The sequence below is a fragment of the Lagopus leucura genome, unplaced genomic scaffold (assembly GCF_019238085.1).
Source record: "Lagopus leucura isolate 7727_CA_CO unplaced genomic scaffold, USGS_WTPT01 Super-Scaffold_100015, whole genome shotgun sequence".
In the NCBI taxonomy this organism is placed as follows: domain Eukaryota; kingdom Metazoa; phylum Chordata; class Aves; order Galliformes; family Phasianidae; genus Lagopus; species Lagopus leucura.
In genome coordinates, this window is record NW_024962269.1 from 2,791,058 (window position 1) to 2,809,460 (window position 18,403).

General features: G+C 38.5%; 1 protein-coding gene across 5 annotated transcripts in view; it reads left to right on the forward strand.

Moving 5' to 3' along the window:
- OTUD7A (OTU deubiquitinase 7A) overlaps positions 1-18,403 on the forward strand; it is a 108,489-nt gene that overhangs the window by 34,695 nt on the left and 55,391 nt on the right. For all 5 annotated transcript variants that reach the window (XM_042876022.1, XM_042876026.1, XM_042876024.1 and 2 more), the window contains exons 2-3: positions 8,449-8,521; positions 10,097-10,196. The gene's annotated coding sequence lies outside the window, so the exon portion shown is untranslated. The remainder of the gene's footprint in view (positions 1-8,448; positions 8,522-10,096; positions 10,197-18,403) is intronic.

The following is an 18,403-nucleotide window of genomic DNA, read 5'->3' on the forward strand; positions in this document are numbered from 1 at the left end:
TGTGCTGTTTGAAATGTGGATTTTAGTTTCTTTTCTGTGCTTCGTGAGAAATGAAGTTGTGAAAATGTTCACCTGTAATTCATGTATCCAGGCAGTTTTGTTTGAATTTTACAAATCTTGGGGCCTGTCAGAGTTAGGCTAAGCTACTTTAGGTGGCGTTGGTCTTTGCCATGTGTCAGTTGCTGTGCATCTACTGTATGCATTTTTTCCTCTTACCGATAGATGAAATTTTATGAGTAACTCCTGTTTGGTGCCTGCTGCCAGAGAGAAGGGCTAGCTTAATGAATGCGGGTACTTTTCTCACTCTAGTTTCTGAAAGAACGAGTCTAGTCAGACTTAATTGTGGAGAATCTGGGTACTCTAATGCCTGATTTACTTATTTGTTTGGCATGTTAGAGTGTAGGTGTTTGGCATGTTAGAGTGTAGGAACTTTTTGGAGTCTTGGGGGAATGAAGGCAGTAGGCCCTTCTAGAAAGGTGACTAGTTTTTGTGAGAAATTCCCTGTCTGCTTTGGCAATCATTAAGGAGAAACCTATTTATTCACTGTACGATGTATGACTTCAGCATCAAAGTTTCCCTAATGCTTTATTAGGAGTATTTTTATTTCTCCATTTTCTCAACTAAAATACAGTAGAGGAATGTAGCCTCACAGATGGGTTGAACCCTTTAAAGATTGCGTGCTGTGGTGGCAATTATTATTTCTGCGTGTGAGATCTCACTCTTTAATTGATGCGCTGTTCTGTCATGTCTTTGAAAAAGCATGGTAGTGGCATCACTGTTAGCTTCATGGGAGGCAGAGCACTGGTATAGAAATGCCTGTGAATGCGATAGAAATGATTCTAAAATGACAAAGGATTAATGTGCCAGTATCATTGTGCTCTTAGACACTTCTTTGGTGATGCGAATTGAGCGTTCCTTTGCACTGCATGCTTTAGATTTTTAGTAGGCTAGATAGATGAACAATGGAAGATATTTTGCTGAGACTGGCTGATTTTAAATCCGGGCTCTTGCTTGTGATCCACTGTAATTTAGCTAAATTATCTGACTGTAACTGAAGATGTATGGGGATAAGTTTCAGATTATCTCTGAGGGTCTAAGAAGGGTTTTGGGTGACTCAAAAATGATAAACTAACTTGATTAGATAGTACAATTCTAATGAGTATACAATCCAATATGCTGTAATGTAGCATGGTTTTAGGAGCCATCTGCTAGCTGTTTTTCTTTTAAACCACCTGAAACGTACGTTTTTTATGAAACTGGTGTTGCCTGAGTTGGTCAGCAGTTGGGGCATACTTGACCATTTCTAATGTTGGGAAGTAACGGAGGAGGGATTTGGCCGGGCTGAAGGCAGCTCGAGCACCACCCACTGTCTGCGCCAGTAGCAGCCGGGCGCTGTGCTGAGCAGCAGGCGTTCTTTGTCTGCCGTTCTGCTGTCCCCACCACGTTGCTCCGTCTCGGCCGGCCGGGTGCATTTCTAGACGGGGAAGTTGGCATAGATGCCACAAACCAGTCACAGATCAGAACAGAGTCATCTTGCTCACTGTAATAACGTAATGTGATACATCAGAGGCCGTGGTGGCCAGCTTGAAAAAAAGACATTGAAACACCCCAGTAGGAAGGATTGGCATCATTCACACAAGTTGTAGGTCACTTGAGATAAATTAGAGTTCTTTCTTCGTGGTTCTCTGAGCATTTGAATTGTTTTCTTATTTATGTTAATTCTTATAGGGCTATGAAGTTTTTAACTGTTCTGTCAGGAAGGAAAACGATCTCTGTTTTTTGCAAATATCTATCAGGTAGCAGTGGCAGTGGAGGAGCTTCTTTAATGATAAGCTGTTTATGTTAACCACTCGTGATGGACTATGCTACACCTGAATTTAGAGTTAAAGACTGGGAGGAAGTGCTTTTCATGTTTTAAGCTCTTCCTGAAAGTAGAAAACTGGTTGCATTTTACTTTTGCATAAAGTGCTGTTGCTTTTGATATGCAAATAGTGCACTGCACCATGTAACCTCAGTTTTCTAGAGACCAAAAGGAAGGGCAGAGAAAAATGTATGTGGTGTAGGAATTCAAAGGGTATTGAAGCAGGGTTCCTACTCTGTTTCACAAATCAATCCTAAATGCCAACAAAGCAAAAAGAGATCAAATTGGGTTGGACTGTAAGGACAGGGATTGCCTTGTGTGATAAGGGACATTTGAGAATTTCTGCATGTAATGAATATAAAAGGCAGCTGAGCTGACTGAATGTTAAAGCAGCTGTAGTGAGCAGTAATAGAACAGAGTGGGCTGTAGCTGAGCGACAGCTCATCGTATAATCATCATGTTTTCCTCTTAGAGCATCTCCAAAGAACAAGAAAGACTTTTTTATCTTCATCTAACAAGCAGATTTTGAGTAATTATTTTTCTTGAAAATTAACATTAACATCTGAACTATATATATATACACACACAAACACACATACATGGAGTTGAATGATGATACCTACTGTCTGTGGTTCAAAATCCCTTCTACACCCCTCACCTTGGTAAATCACACAGTGTTTCCCCCAGTTCCTCCTTTCCCTTAATTGTTTCTCTTGTACAGAGGTCAGATTTGCTCTGCTGGCATTTCACGATGCAGACTTACGCACAAGTCTGCTTTGCTGCACGTCTCAGTGCCTTTGACGTACTCCATTCTCTTTCCCACCCACCCTCACCTTGAGAAGCTGCGGGTGTGCAGCACAGATGGTGGCAAACCAGGGAGCTGTGCCGATTGCGGGTGGTTGGAGTCGCCCTGGCTCAGCCATACCAGGTCGGTGAGGCTCCTTTCCTCTGTTTCAGTCCTTAGAAGCTGACTGGGGGGAAACAAGACTTCTGCAGTAATCTGAAGCAACAGCAGGTTCCCAGTTTTTCCAGGAAGTTCTCTCAAACCTCTGAATCTTTTACCTTGTATTACTGGGAGAGTGGCAACTGGAAATCTGCTTTATTTGGTGAAGCAGGAGTTAAACAAAAATAGGCTTCGTGAAGTGAAACTGAAATCAATAGGAGACTGCATTTTCTGCTGTGAGTCTGTAGGCAGCAATGCCTGTAGTGTGCTTCAGCTTTGTGCTGCGTTTTCTCATCCAGCAGCAACCAGAAAGGTCCTCTCACAAGCAGGTATTTGACAATATGGCTTAGTGATGCTCTGGAGTTCGTCAGCTTCTGTATCTGTAGATGCATTGCATTGTAAAGCAATTAAGCAAGTAAGAGCCTTTTAACAGTGAAGTCTCATTTATTATTTATAAAGGTGGAGCTCTCCGAGTACAGCTGAAGTGGTCTGAAGAAGCTTCAAAGGGGAATAGGATGGCTACCGTGTTCCTGTGAAGTCAACAAACTGGGTGTTTGGTGCAGAGTGCAAAAGAGTAATTTGAATTGTTTGTGTTTTGAGTTGCTTTAGAAAAAGGTAGTTCCATTTGTAATTAAAAATGCACTCTGTTTATTTGCTGAAGTTTGCACAGCTCTTTAGCAACATATTTTCTAATGTCCGCCATTACAGTGCCTGTATGCTTGGAAATGAGTTGGCTGAGGGCTTTCAGAGAAAGTTCACAGCAGAGCTTTGTTCAGCTGTTGTTGTGACCTTTTTGCAAATGTATGCAACTTAAAGGTAGCTTTCTCACAGAAATTTACTTCAACACAGTTCACGCTAAAAATTATTCCTCTTTTACCATCAGGAAATGAACAAGGGCTGTCTGGATGCTTTGCTGTGCAACCTGCTGTAGAGACCCCTGCTTTAGCAGGAGAGTTGAGCTGAATGGTCTCCAAAGGTGCCCTACAGTGCTGTGATTCTGTGACTGTTTTAGACTAATGAAAAATATCATTCGGTATGCCCACAGTGGAGTACAGCAGAAAAGAGTTATGATTAAGAACACTGATCAAAATACATAGTGCTTTGGCAATCAGTCAAGGTCTAGCAAGGAAGCTTTCCTTGATATGTTGATATTTACGTTATTTATGTTGATACATATGGGCACTGTATGTGTACATATACAAAAGTAGCCTCCTGTGCGTGCATGTATGTGTAGAAATATTTTCAATTGAAACACATTCTGATATGAACTATGTTTTCAGGCTACCACAAAATTAGAAGCCACAGGTAAAAGTCAGTTACTGTTACCATCATTTCAAGGTGAGAAGTAACAATTGATCTCCTGAAATTTTTGTTTCCTTATTAACAGAGATTGTGATATTTAACGGATATCTATAGATGAAGTTCATGGAAAAATTCCTGTGACTCAGTGACACTGGGATTTCTTCCTGTGTGTTCTAGAAGATCTCAGTAGCACATTGTCATGCCAGCGACTGGGTGCTTGTTTGCCTCCTTGTGAACAGTGTCACAAGGGCAGTAAAACTGCTCATGCTGGTAGATTTGTCCTGGTTTAAACTCTTATTTAGTTCTGGACCTGGTAGACAAAGAATTTGATTTTAAAAGTAACCTGGGGCAAATCATGCTCATTCTCTTCATATCCCTTATAAATGCATATTTTGCTTCACAAGTAATCTTTAGTTGATTGCTTAATACAGTTTTTGTTTCAATTTTCTCAGTATAGTAGACTAATAATAATCATTTTTCAAAAAGTGAATTGGAAGTCCTATAAATGACTTACAGAGAGAAAAACGAATATAATTAGAATTACATCTCAGTGTTTTTTATATGTGGATACATGGCATGATCTTTATTCTCTGATAATTACTGCTATAATGAAAGTAAGGCCACAGAATAAGCTTCTACTGAGCTAGTAACTCAGTAGGACAAGTTTGAGTTTAAACCAAACAAAACCAGAAACATTTTCTTCATAGAACTTCATAGAAGTATTTTAGTGAGAGTATACAGTGAATTGTGTAGTCAAGGTATACTTTTGGGGTTCAATCCAGATCTATACTATTTTGATCTTCCAAGAAAATCCTTAAAGCCAATTTAAGAATTTTGTCTTTCAGTGGCTAAGGAGAGAAAGAGCTCCTTATTTGTTTTCATCTATCTTATTATCTATCTTATATAGAGTTTTCATATCTGTCTTACGTAGAGTTTTCATCTATCTTATTTAAGTATATGTACAACAAAGTGTGGATGTTGGGGAGAAGAAACAAGTTCTGTGATCATATGTTTTTCAGTCCTCTTCACAGAGAGATGATGAGAGTAGCTGGCAGCAGTTCTGAGAACACAGAAGACTCCAATTAATTTAATGATGTATAGCTAGGCAAATGATTCTTTTCTTTGTTACTCTTGGTGGAATGTTCCTTGGCTGTGGAGGAAAGGAGGTGTTCCAGTTCACATCAATTGTCCCTTTTGTTCAAGGACAGGTAGGACTGGTGCTATTTCCACGGCATTTGTAGGAGTGCTAAGAAAAGTGCAGGCATGTAAACATAGCTGTGTACAATATGTGGATGAGGCCCTTGGATGTAAGCCCCAGTCAAGCTTACTTCTGTGCTGTGAAAAATGAAGAGTGGTTTTACAGCTGTCACCATACCAGAACATAGCTGTGTGCTCCCTGGGGGCCACCAGGATGCCCACTTTGTGGGGACAGGCTGGGATCTGCACTCAGCACAATTGCATGGGGCCAGCCAGCAGAAAGCTGGATTTGAGTACACTCAAGCTGTGGATCTACAAAAGAGGTGAGCTAATCCCAAAGGATGCTGATGCTGAATTAAGTACATTCTTCACCCCACTTGCATCCTGCTGTCTACCTTGTACCGGCTGTGGTGTTTTTGCAGACTTCTGTGTGTTGATTCAGTCCAGCACAAAGTTCATCTGTACAAAAAAATAACGTAGTGGGAGCTTTTTGTTGGTGAGTCAGTGGCCCTTACGCAACTTGGATAAGCATCATGGTGTGTGGGAAGGAGAGAATGGCACCAGGGAGCCCAAAGCGGAGCAGCAGAGAAGGAAGAGGCACCTGGCCTTTTAAGGCTACTGAATTTTAGTGTAATACTTGAGTCAGTACAAACTAGTTCTGCTAGGATTTTTCTTCTCTGCTTTCAGCTGCGTTTCAGCTTTTTCACAAGCCATCAAATATCTGCATAGGTGGTAGTATTTAATTAAAAGCTGTAATTGTGTCATTTAAAGGAATGCTGACCTTCACTAGTCTCTCCCTGATGCAGGTACCCTTTCTGTCACTACGGTTGGCTCTAGCTGCTGGATTGCAGAATTGTTAATGTAGGATCTAGTTAAACAAAAGTAGATAGGAAGCCCCTATATTTTTGCTATGCATTTCACTTAGTCAGATTTAAGTCATTTGTTAGTGACTAGCAGTACTTGCCATGACTTTCCTGTGAGCTTGCATTGGTTAAATGCAAATAACATATGCAGGATGCTAAACTATGGAGATGTTCTTGTGTACTTCAGGTAGAAGTTGAGAATGTTGCTTTTTTTTTCTTCCTTCCTTTCTAAGCTGAGTCTCTGCAACTTCTCGACAACCTCTGCCAGTGCTCAGTAACCCGTCGTCAGAAAAGCGTTTCCTGATGTTAAGATATTACTTCCTGTGTTTCAGTTTGTGCTCCTTGCCTCTTGGCACTGGGCACCACTGAAAAAGCCTGACAATCTTTTCAGCTCCTTCTTCAGGTATTTATGGATGCTAGGAGGGCTCAGAGAAAGCCTTATCTTCTCTAAGCTAAACTGTCTCAGATTTATTCCGAGGTGAGTTTTTCCTTCAGTCCCACTGCTCAGACATGCACATGAATAATTAACAAGGACTACGATACAGGCACTTGAGGCAGTAGTAGTGCTATGGCCTGTCCTGTAGCTTGACAGAAGCTGTGACTTTGTTATTACGCTTAGAATTGCACTTTCTTTTTGTGATTTGCAGTAAATTTGAAATTGGTCTGTAAACACGTTGAATTTCAAATCAAGAAAGCATAAAAAAAATAATCAGGAAATGACATTCCTGACCTTTTAAGTGAGTTCATTTTTGTGTGTGTGATCTCTATGCTCTTTGTTTCATGCACTGGAGTAGATAAATGATTTGAAAAACATCTCTACAGACATGTTCTTTGTTCTGGATCTGTGTGCGCCTCTTGTTTCTCTACCTATCCACAAAGCAGATATGGGAAGATAAGGGATAAAATCCATTGTTTATTCAGTTCAGATTTTAGCTATTTTATTTTCAAATCTGAATGTAGATAGTTGATAAACTGGAGAGTTTAAGATTTGTAGTTTTCTAGCATGGGCCTGGAAGTCTCTGCTATGCATGACAAAGAAGTAGGCGTTGGCATAGAATTTTAATCCTCTTGTAATTAAAAAGAGAATTTTCCATTCAGTTTTCTCTAGCTTCTGACCAGTCAAGCAGTTTTCTGTGACTTCTGACTGTTCCTGCTGTCATTGTAGGTGCTGAAAGCAAGCAGCAATATACATAATAGAGATATTTATCAGATCTTAAGTTGGAGCTATATACAAGGAGGCAAACTGCTGCCTTAAAGTGGTACATGCAACGGAGAACTTAAATGGAAGTATATTGAAAATCTGAGCTTATCAGTAATATATATATGTATACACACACACACACACACACACATGTTACTGATATTGGGATAGTGTAATCTGGTATGAAAACATACGGTACTTGTTAGGCTATAACAATGTCAAGATATTGCTATGCTGAAAACTTAATGAATCATTAAGGAGAGATGTTCATATCTTGGTTGTGATATAAATAAGACAGATTTAATTTGGGCATCATTAATTACCTTTAAGAACTTAGTGGAAGTGCCTGGTGTTCTTTTCTTAAAGACTTTGTTGTGATTGTTTCAGTTTGAATCTAGTGTAATTTGATTTTCTTATGTGTATCATTTTGTGTGTACTCATTTAATAACTGAATATAGAATTGAATACTGAGGTCAGATTTATTGCTTGTTATGGCAATTGCAACTTTATAAATCTGTAGTTCACAGTCAGAGACAACTATGGTTTTTTATGACCTGTGTATTGAAGAACAAGTTTTTATGTCTACTTGCCTGGTGCATGAATTCCATAGGGTTACCATCAGGCTAATATATTTCCTTTCCCAGCCCATCTTACCATCTGGTGGATGTGTGGTGGGATAGTTTTAGCAGGAGGCAAAGGAATCAAGGAAGTTGCTTTTTTTTGTTTTTTTTTTTTCTTCACGCAATCCCTTGTTAGTATTTTTTTCTTCATGTTTTTGCTATCTAGAGGGAGTTTTTTTTTTCTGGCTATTTTTGAACTGCAGTGCAACCAGCACTTTTTAATGGCACTTGAAATGAACAAGCACTTTCATGGGCAGTGATTCTTTGACTAGCTTTTTCCTATGTGCTGTTACTAGAAGTATTAACTTAGAAAAATTCTTTCTTTGAAATAATGCCACAGATTGTAATGCCAGGGTCAGGATGTGTAGTGGGGATAATATAAATGGATGCAAAATAGTTCTTTGTAATGTTACTTTTGGAGTCAGTAAAACATGCTCTGTGTTTTCTCTTTGTTCTCACAGGCACATAATACTCCAGAGCTTCAAAATCAGAAGTAAATTCATCTGGACAGTTGCCACCTGCCTTCCTAAATAGGTAAGCATACTAAAAACAGGAAAAGGGAGCTGACTACTTTCTTTGAGTAGCTGTAAACATCCCTCCCACCCCTTAAATTAGCATTTGTCATTTAGTTGTTTTGAAATGATGAACATAAGGGCCTTGCAAAGAAAACAAGAATTACACTTGTTTTCTAATTTGCAGTAATTAGAATCATAGAATCACCTAGGTTCGAAATAATAAAATCCAACTATAAACCTGACCTACCAAGTCCCGTCACACATCCCTTAGTGCCACATCTACACATCTCTTGAATGCTTCCTAGGGTGGAGATTCTACCAGTTCTGTGCGCAGCCTCTTCCAGTGCTTGGCCCTCATCCCATCTGGGATGTATATGTCCAATGGAAAACGTCCCTAGTGCAGCTTGAAACTTGTTTCCTAGAGCCCTATTGCTTGTCATCTGAGAAAAGAGAGACAGACACCCCTGTTGCAACATCCTTTCAGGTTATTATAGAGAGTGATGAGGCTTCCCCTCAGCCTCCTCTTCAGACTAAACAGCCTCAGTTTCCTTGGCTGCTTCTCATACGTTTTGTTTTCTAGTCCCCTCACCAGTTTTATTGCTTTTCACTGAACAAGTTTCAGGAGCTCTGGGTCTTTCTTGTGGTGAAGGGTCCAAAAGTGAGCATAGTAGTTGAGGTGTCTTCTCTCTAGTGCCTATTGCAGAAGGACAATTGCTTCCTTAGTTCTACTAACCATCGTATTCGAGTTGCAGAGCAGGATGATGTTGGTCTTTCTCGGCTCAGTGCTGGCTCATGTGCAACTGTCAGCCAGCATGCACAGGTTGTTTTCTGCTGGTAGGTTTTCCATCCGCTCTTCCTCAAGCCTGTCTGGCTGTGTGGGGTTGAGTGTCATGGATCTGGACTTAGCTCATCTGACTAGCCAGACCAGGTTACACTGCAAAGCTTCCTAACTTTGAGTAGATTGAGAGCCCTGCCTAAATTCATGTTGTCTCTGTAAGAACCGAGGGTGCATTTGATCTCCTTATCAATATAATTGATAAAAAAACTGACCGTGCTGCTGAGACCTGAGGAATGCCACTGATGACTGGCAACCACCTGGAATGAGCTCTGTTCATTTTGACTCTGAGCTCTGCCTTCCATTCAGTTCTTCACCCAATTAAGTGTAGCCAACCAAAGAAACCTAAAATTATTAACAACTAACAGTGTGCCTATTGCTTGTAGCAGCGCAGAGCTGTTGGACAATGTATTGTTATTCATAAAATTAATCTTTATCTGTTCTTCGTAAAGCTTGAATGCTAAGTAAGTTCCTAAAACCATGCATATTATTGTAATGTTAAACTGCTGCAGCAGTTGACCTGTCACTGCAGAAGCTCTGTTTGGGGCACTCTTTTTTGCTTTTATATTTTTTAGCAGTTCCTTCTGTAGTGATAGAAGGGTACAGTTCATTGTGAGGCTATAATGGAAGACCTCCATAGCAGTAACCTTGATGAGGACAGGGAGGTGAACCATATATTTGCTAAGTACATGTTATTTCGCTGATTATCAGCAGCTGTAAATTGCCATTTGCTTGCTGACTTCTTTCTGCTTTCTCCAGGAGGAAAGAGGGATTATCGGTGCCTGCCTCATTTGCTTCACCAAAATGAGATAGGGCATGCAGGAGAGAAGGGAGAGTTTTGCAAGTGGAAGCTACAATGGTGAGTTGGACTTTGTCCTTACTTCCGCTGCAGAATTTCTCAGTAATACTGAATACGTTGTTTAAACCAAACTTCGTGCAAATATTTCTACTTCTTTCTAAGTGTGTTACAAATAACATTTCCTTGGCAACAGTACTGGCTTGAAAAGCTTTTTCCGACTGCTTCTTCTTCCCTTGACATTTTTGGTCCACAGTACTACTGGAGGCAACAGTCAATAAACTAAATCAGCAAAATAAATAAATGGAGGTAAAAATAGTTCTTTTCTTCCATGGATACACAGAAAAGAATGTGAAACTATGATATGTATTTTTTGATTTCACACCAGAGTGTCTTTTTTTAACATTATGCTGAAAATTGAGCATGTGGTTAACATGATTTTTAAGTTTTGAGATGCTGAATTCCCTCTAAAATTGTGATAATTGTGCAGGGACTGAAAATCAGTAGGTACTTTTTATAGCTAATTTGGCTTCCTCAGCTCCACCTTTAAAATAGTAGCAGTTGCACACCTCACAGGCACTTTAAAAAAAAAAAAGCATTAATGAGCTTAGTAAAGAGATATGTGTACTCTACACAGATGAGCACCAAAGGAGGAAAAAAATCTCCATTCAAGTGGTTCAAAAAGTTACAGTAAGTCAAATTCCTGGAACATTTTAATTTGGTGAAATATTTTTGAGTGAAGGATAGAGATACCAATGAATTCTATTATTTTAAATGGCTATAATGTTTTAATTATCAAAGTTATTCTAAGACTATTTCTGAAAGGAAAATATTTAAGTAAACAACTGTAGTGTTAGTAGAGACACTTCTACATTGTAGAACAGATTGCTGTGAAAACTTGGATTTTTTTATCACTTTGCAAGTCAATCTGTAACTCCTGTGAAGTGGAATAAACACAGTTGCTCAGATACTCTGCAAAAAATGATGCATACATTTGTATTAAAAAAAGAAAAAGTTGGGAGACTCTTTTGGTGGTAGAGGAAACCATGACACAGAACACTGTCTTCAACATATTAGGCACATTGAAAGCTCTGAGTATCCTTGACCAATTCAGCTTTTCTTTCTGTCCTGAGGTATAACAGCTGAACAGAGAGGTTGTGCATTCTAGTGTTGGTGTTGTGCTCTCTTTTGTATGTTTACATATACAGCCTTGTTTTTTTCTGCAGCATTTCTCAGTCAATAAACAGTCACTGCACAGTATTGAGTACATTCCTTACTGCTTGTAGCTATAAATATATTATCTCGTGGCATAATTATCTTCAGTATTTTTGGGGAATTGAATAGGAAGATAACTATAAACCTGAGTAACAGTTCCATGCTGAAGACCATATTTCCTATGCACTCCGGTTTTGATTAATAACCTTTTAATGCACTTGAGAAACAGAGTGATGACCATTGTTTCCTTGTATATTGGAATTCTTATTAAACACACCTAAAGGGACTGGAGTGTGTGGAATTAAGTCAGGCAAATTTAGAATTCAAAGATCTTTCATATTTTCAGGTCTGAGTGGTGTTCAGATCCTGTTTTTCATCTCTGACTATCAAATGTCTCTTCTTGAATGCAAGTCCTTCAAGTGTGTCCCCCTTTCAGAAGTGGGACTTGATGTGCCAAACTATGTGAAGATTCCTAAGCTGTTGCTGAGCTCAGCATTTCTCTGAACAACTAACAAACACTTTTCTTTCAGAACTCCACCCATCTCTGGGAGCTCAGTTTTTTTCTATTCAAAATTGTTGAGGGTTAAGAATTGTATGAGTAAAACCTTATCAGATTCTTGCTGAGAGTTTCATAGGTATCCAGTTCAGTCAAGGGGGGAAAAGCTGTGTCCAAGTGTTGGAATCTTCCCTCTGGAACCTTTGCCACCTCCAAAGTTCTTGTGGCTTTGGGCCATTGCATTCACCATCCACAAGTCTTTCTCAACAGGTATCAGACTAATTTTATTTGTCTTTACCAGATCACCAACACTGAATGGATTGTGCTGCTCTGCTCAAACAAAGTTAAGCCACTTTATTGGCTTCTTTAATCTTTTAAAATTAATCACTTAGGGCAGGGACTCCAGCTGATTCCCAAACTTTACCCGTGATAGTGATCAGAGACCAGCAGTGCCTGTGTAAAATGGGTCAGTCTCTTCTGACTACTTTGGTACTCAGCCTCTGCAAAGAATAGAAAATTCTGATAACTCTTAGTTAGTGTTACACATCTACCCCAGCTGTCTGCCATCTCATGAGGGGCTGGTGATGGTGTAACAAAGTACCATCTTTAAGTTGTAAGGAAATGGCATTCCTTGGGGCTTAAGGGATGTCCCAGAACTTTCTGGTAATGATTAAGTGGCTGTCAGAAAACAAATCTAATTTCTATTTTTTTTCATGCAGTTTATGTAGCTTGTATTCAGAATGAATAGACAAATGTTACTCCGTTTTATGTAAGTGTTCTCTTGGGTCCTGATGTTGTGGTAGAATGTTTAGGGAATTATTTTGATATATTACAGAGAAATGCTATTTAGTTTCTCAGGTAGCCAAACATGTTACCTGTCACTGCAGGCAGCTTAGTCTTGAACTCATCATTTAGCAGTTACTATTAATTCTAGGCTAATTTATGACTATGTACCATTTGGTTGTAGTTTATTTGAATGTCAGTATTGAATTTATCATAGGAGTCTTCATTAAGATATAGTTAATAAAGACTATGAACTGTGTGAGTATACTCAATTTTCTTTACCCGATGTTCTTAGAAGTGTGTTTTAATTATAGGCTATGTGTTATTATTTTGATATTTAATTGCTGGTTGGATTGGTGGTGTTTGGAAGCTATTTTTTTACGTGATAAATGTTGTATGAGGTATGTATCATCAGTGAGTGCAAACACATAGCTTTTCTTTTCCAAATGTTGAAAACAAGCAGTTCTTGCTCTTTACTTCTGGTATATACCTTTTATTAGTGTAAGCTTGACTTGTTTACTTAGTCCATATGAAATCAAAACACTTCTACTGGTTAGTACTTCTGTACAGTAGAATATTTTTAGGTGTTATTCCATAGGAAAAAGAAATCAGTAAAATCAGACAGAAATTATCTCTACCTGATCTCTCAGTTTTATTGGTGCATATAGGAGCTGAGAATGGATGGATGGAGAAGCTGGTACTATTTATGTAACTAAAAGGAACCAGTTGATACACGGATGGAGGAGGTAGGGAGTAACTTATTTCCCAAGTAAATCATCACCTCTCATATTTCTTGAGTTACCTCCATAGCCTGCAAGCAGGAAAAGCTGATGCTATTCATTTCATGTGGACATTAGAAATCTTTGGAAGCTTCATTCAGAGTGAGTTAAATCCTTGTGAGTAACAAAAGTAAGTTTCAGTGTAAATTAGGCCTTTATGATTAAAAAAATAAAAATAAAAAAAAATCTCCTTTTGGAACAGTTAATTCTTTACAGTGGACTGGAGTGTCTCTGTGCTCTTAGACTGAGGAACTTACGGCAAGTAGTAGGTTTCAGGATTGAAAAGGCTCAAACACACTAATTAAGTTTCAGACATCTTTTTTATGGTCATGTTTTGCTAACTTGGAACTGGGTCAACATCCTTTGTAAAATGTGTGCTGCATATAATTCAGTTCCATATATTTTGTATCGTTGGAGGCTGGGAGATGTGATTGTTCCATTTTTGTTCTCAAGTTATTTACTGCTCCTGTTTCATAAAAAGGAATTGCACACTGGTGTGGTGTAATAAACCGAGAAGTGTCTTATTTCTTTTATTAAACAAACCAGGATTAAAAGGATGTTTTATTGAAATATCTTGGTTGAAAAGACACTGGAGAACATTTTATCACAATGCACAATTTTCCAGTGATTGTTGTTAACAGAGGCACAATTAAATAATTTCAATCAAATTTTGCATTAATTCCTAAGGCATCTGCTAGAATTGCTTCATACTCTGGTAGAACAAGGCAATTTATTAAATACACTTCTGGTTCTTGTAATGATTAAAATGTCACTTAGGAGAGAGATCCAAGAGAAAGCCAGTTGTCATTACTCTGTATCTCTTAGTAGGTGAAGCTACAGACCTGGTTATGTAGAACTGCTTTACCGTAGAACCATAGAACGTTGAGGGACACTTGTTTTGTCTTGAGTGCCATCTGACTTATCGACCACACTTCCTATGAAACAGGAATGCTCTGAAGTTACTAATGGTAGGAAGCATCTAGGAAGGCAGGAAGACGGTAAAAATAGCAAAGGTGTCTGTCCAGTTACTTTATCAGTTGCATTGTCTTTTATACTGTAGGAAAGAAAAGCAGAGGGGAATGCTATAAATGAAGTAGAGGAAAGTCTTACAAGAAATGAATAAGTACAAGGCGCAAAACATTTCAGTATTGATGCAGATTAATTTCATTTGAAAACAGGAGCCAAGCAGAGCGATATGCAAAACAGCTTTATTTTAATTGATTACATTGGGGTTTGGTGAACTGTGTTATGGTGAAAACTGAGATTGACCCATACCTGTTCATTTCCAGGGCGTGCTCTTGGACTAGTGAGACAGAATCTCTGATTTTAATAATTGAAGTTAATCTTGATAAATAAATGTAACAGATGGCTTCTTCAAAGGACAAAACGTGATAAAATACTTAAAGCTGCACAATAAAACAAGGAAACAGATGATCTCCTTGTTCTGCTTTATAAGGGTGCTAAAATTTGTATATGTAGTACTTGTTGGTACAGATATTTAAATACTATGCTGTAGTTTCTGTTATGTCTCTGAATTCATCCAACATGTTATAAAATTTTTTGCAATTTAAAACAATACGTAGGACAGTACATTTGTGCGATGGGACTTTTAACCATCCTTCTGTGGAACCTAGACTCTCAAAATAGCTAATGGAAACTCCAGAGAACAACTTGAGCACCTTGTCTACTTTCGTCTTGGGAGAACTTCTCTATTTGCATATTGACTTGTGTGGCTACAGACTGGAGGATCTGAGTGCTGTGTTTTTCCATCACTTGATAACAAAAAAAGACTGATTAAAGGGGGGGTAGGCTTTCAACTCTGTCCATGGGATCTACAAATCAGGGTTTTGCTTAGCTGGAAATGAAGTTTTGAAATCAGACATTAGGCAATGTCATTTTAGCAAGCTCATAGACGTGCAGCATTGATGTCAAGTGTCACAAAAGGAGGAAAGCATTTTCAACCTGCTTTTCTGACAGATGAGACTTACGCCCAACCATTCGTGTGTCACTGTTTCCTATTCCCCTGAAACCATTACAGAATTTGGTAAATAGAACTGTGAAAGTTTATGAAAGTCATACAGAATTAGTACAAATCTAATGCTAGTGGATAAGGGAGACAAACTAGAACCGTACTGGTTTTTAGACTGTTTGAAAGTAGCTGTCTGGACAGTAATGCATACATGGTTCTGGGTTACCTCTGCAGTGTGCTAGTGGCTGCTGAAATTTAGCATATAAAGCAGAGAATTAAAAAAATAAAAATAAAAAATAGGGGTAGAACACCACCAAAGCAGGATTCCTTCTTTCTGTTGTACATGGAATGATTTCCTGCAAAGCTGATGGAGTTTTCCAGATAAGTCTGCTCCATGTTGAGTTGATTTATTGATTCTGTGAATTCAGAGGTGTTAATTGTCCCTCAAAGGATGCTGCTGTGTGAATGTTATTGGCTGGAAGCAGATAGATGGGTCCAGACAAAACTGAACAGGTCGGTACCCGCAGTGTTAAGAACTAGCTGCTGTTTCTGAAAAACGTTAGAGCTTGTTTGTAAACCTTGAAGGTCACAAGACTGTGTGCTACTTACTGCTTATCACATTTGTGCCTGAAGGTGCAACTTCTGATATGCTTGTATAATGAACTTCAGCTTTAGCTTGCACAATCAAAAAGTTTTTTTTCTTTAAGTGCTAATGTTCTTTTGCAAGAATACTGGAGGTTATTTTGTCACAGAAACAGTGCAGCAAAATGCAAATGGTGCTTGAAATGGGGTGTTTCTCCTCACTGTTCATTTTCAGAATAAATAATGTATGTTACGCTGTTTGATATTGTAGCCAGCTTAGTCATGACCAGGAGAAAGATGCTGAGCCTAGAAGTGAGAGCGAAAGAGCTATAAAAACTAAAAACTGAATTTTTTTCTTTGCTTCTTCACATATGGTGAGGAAGAGTTTAAAATAAACCATTGCTGTATTTTGTTCAGCCTATTAGAAATACAGAGAAGTGGCTGCAGATCCTTTCTGCTCTTCCTTACTCCATTAGCAATGCATCCTCTGCATCCTCAGTGTTTTGCCAAGGTGAGATGAAAGCATATTGACCTGTTAGCTATCCTTTCATTGTAAGTGTTACTTTAGTACTTTTTTCCATGCGAGGACAAAGTGATATATTCTAGTAGTTCAAGTCCTTTCCTCAGCCAGATTTCTTGAGTAAGAAACTTCATCCATTTCTTGTCCATAACTTTTGATTTCTGTGTGGAAAAAGAGGCTTTTGCTGAAGACTCAGTTTGAAAATCTACATGTCTTCATCTTCAGTAGTTAGTGGATGGATGCCTTCATGGAAAAGAGAGAGAACAATATGATGAGATGATCGTGTTCCAAAGTCTTGATTGGATTGGAACAGGGCTGATAGTTCAGAAAGACTTCCATGGCGAACCTTCAGTAGTGACACGTGCTGGGGTGACATCCTAACAGGCTCTGACATTGACGAGGTAAATTGCTATGTGGAAGTTTCCTAATCATCTGTCAGTAGTGGTGGCAAGTATAATAGAAATTCTCAGGATGCCTTTTTGTTGGGGAGCACCCTGCTCAAGGCTTTCAGTTTTGTCACTTGAACTATAGAGAAAATGCAGAGCCAGATTTTCAGGTCCCCTGCTGGAGGTTGTTTACATAATTTTGCACCTTTTGGCTATGGCTTAACTCCAGGAGACTGGCAGTCTGATTTAATCAAACACGTCTGTCTATATGCAGACTCTATGGTCACATAAGCTGTTTAAAAAAAAACAGTGCAGAGCAGATTCAGGGTTGTCTGAAGCTGCTGAAGAAGTAGCAGTTCAGTCTCTTTTTGATGAAATCTATTTGTGAAAGTGTTATTTTTAGTTCTTTTTAGTTGAAGATCTTTAAAGATTATTGCCATTAACATTGATGTTGCGTATCAGAAAATATTATCTGCTGTGCAGTTTGAGTAGCATTTATGTTGCAAATAACCACATACATCTCTGGTACTTAAAGCACAAATAGGGTGTGCATGGCATGATCTCAGTTCAGATCCAAGTTTAAGCATTTGACTAGTTCATTATGATAATGTTCTCATTTTATTGACACCCCTACTTTTCCTTTGATGTTAGTGGTTGGAAAAAAATATATTTTCAAGGAGATAAAATTCAGCTTATTTTTAAGTCTTATGGCCAATAGATGCTTTGCTTTTCTGTGTCTGTTGACTGCAGCTTCAAGCAATTAGATCATTCTGTCTGTTGTGAATACTTCTGGTTAATTGAGTGGTTCAGTGGAAAATCAGGAGGGTTTTTTTTTGTTTCTTCCAAAATGTTTGTAAATAAGAGAAAATCTGACTTAGATGAGGAGATAGTGCACACGTGCACTGGTAAAACTGACCGACCAATTTACTGGAAAGTTTGTTGACACTAACTGTAAAAACATGTTTTCAAATAGGTTTTTGTAAACCTGAGTAGTGGAATGAGTTATTCTGTTTCTCCACTTCTCGTGCTATGATCGGTCACCCGTTTAACCACCATTTTGAGGAGTTCAATTAGTTGTCTATTTTTAAAGATGACAGTAGAGTAAGGTTTCCAGCAAAATTGTTTTCTCTCCTGTGAGATCCATAGTCTTGCCAAACACTTCTGATAGATTGCTGTGGGACTAGTTGCTCTCACGAGATAATTTTCTCTTTTTCTGGCCCCTTCTCAGCTGTTTCAATTTCATATGATGCACAAATATAGTTTTAAATCATCTTTGAAATTGTCTCCATTCCATCTTTGCGTCTTTTTGTTTTGAATCAAGAGTCAGAAGATTCCTTCTTTCTTCCTTGCTTTTCTGTCTAATAAGCAGGAAAAAGAATTTTCTGCCTTGATACTTGGGAGAATTTCTTTATGTCTTTATGTCTTTAACAATGTATAAATGTGAAACAGGGAATATCACTTTGGATAAGTGAATACTTAAATCTTTCTTTTTTTAAGGGCTTATTATTGGGGGAAAAAGGCAAAAATACAGTTGTTATTG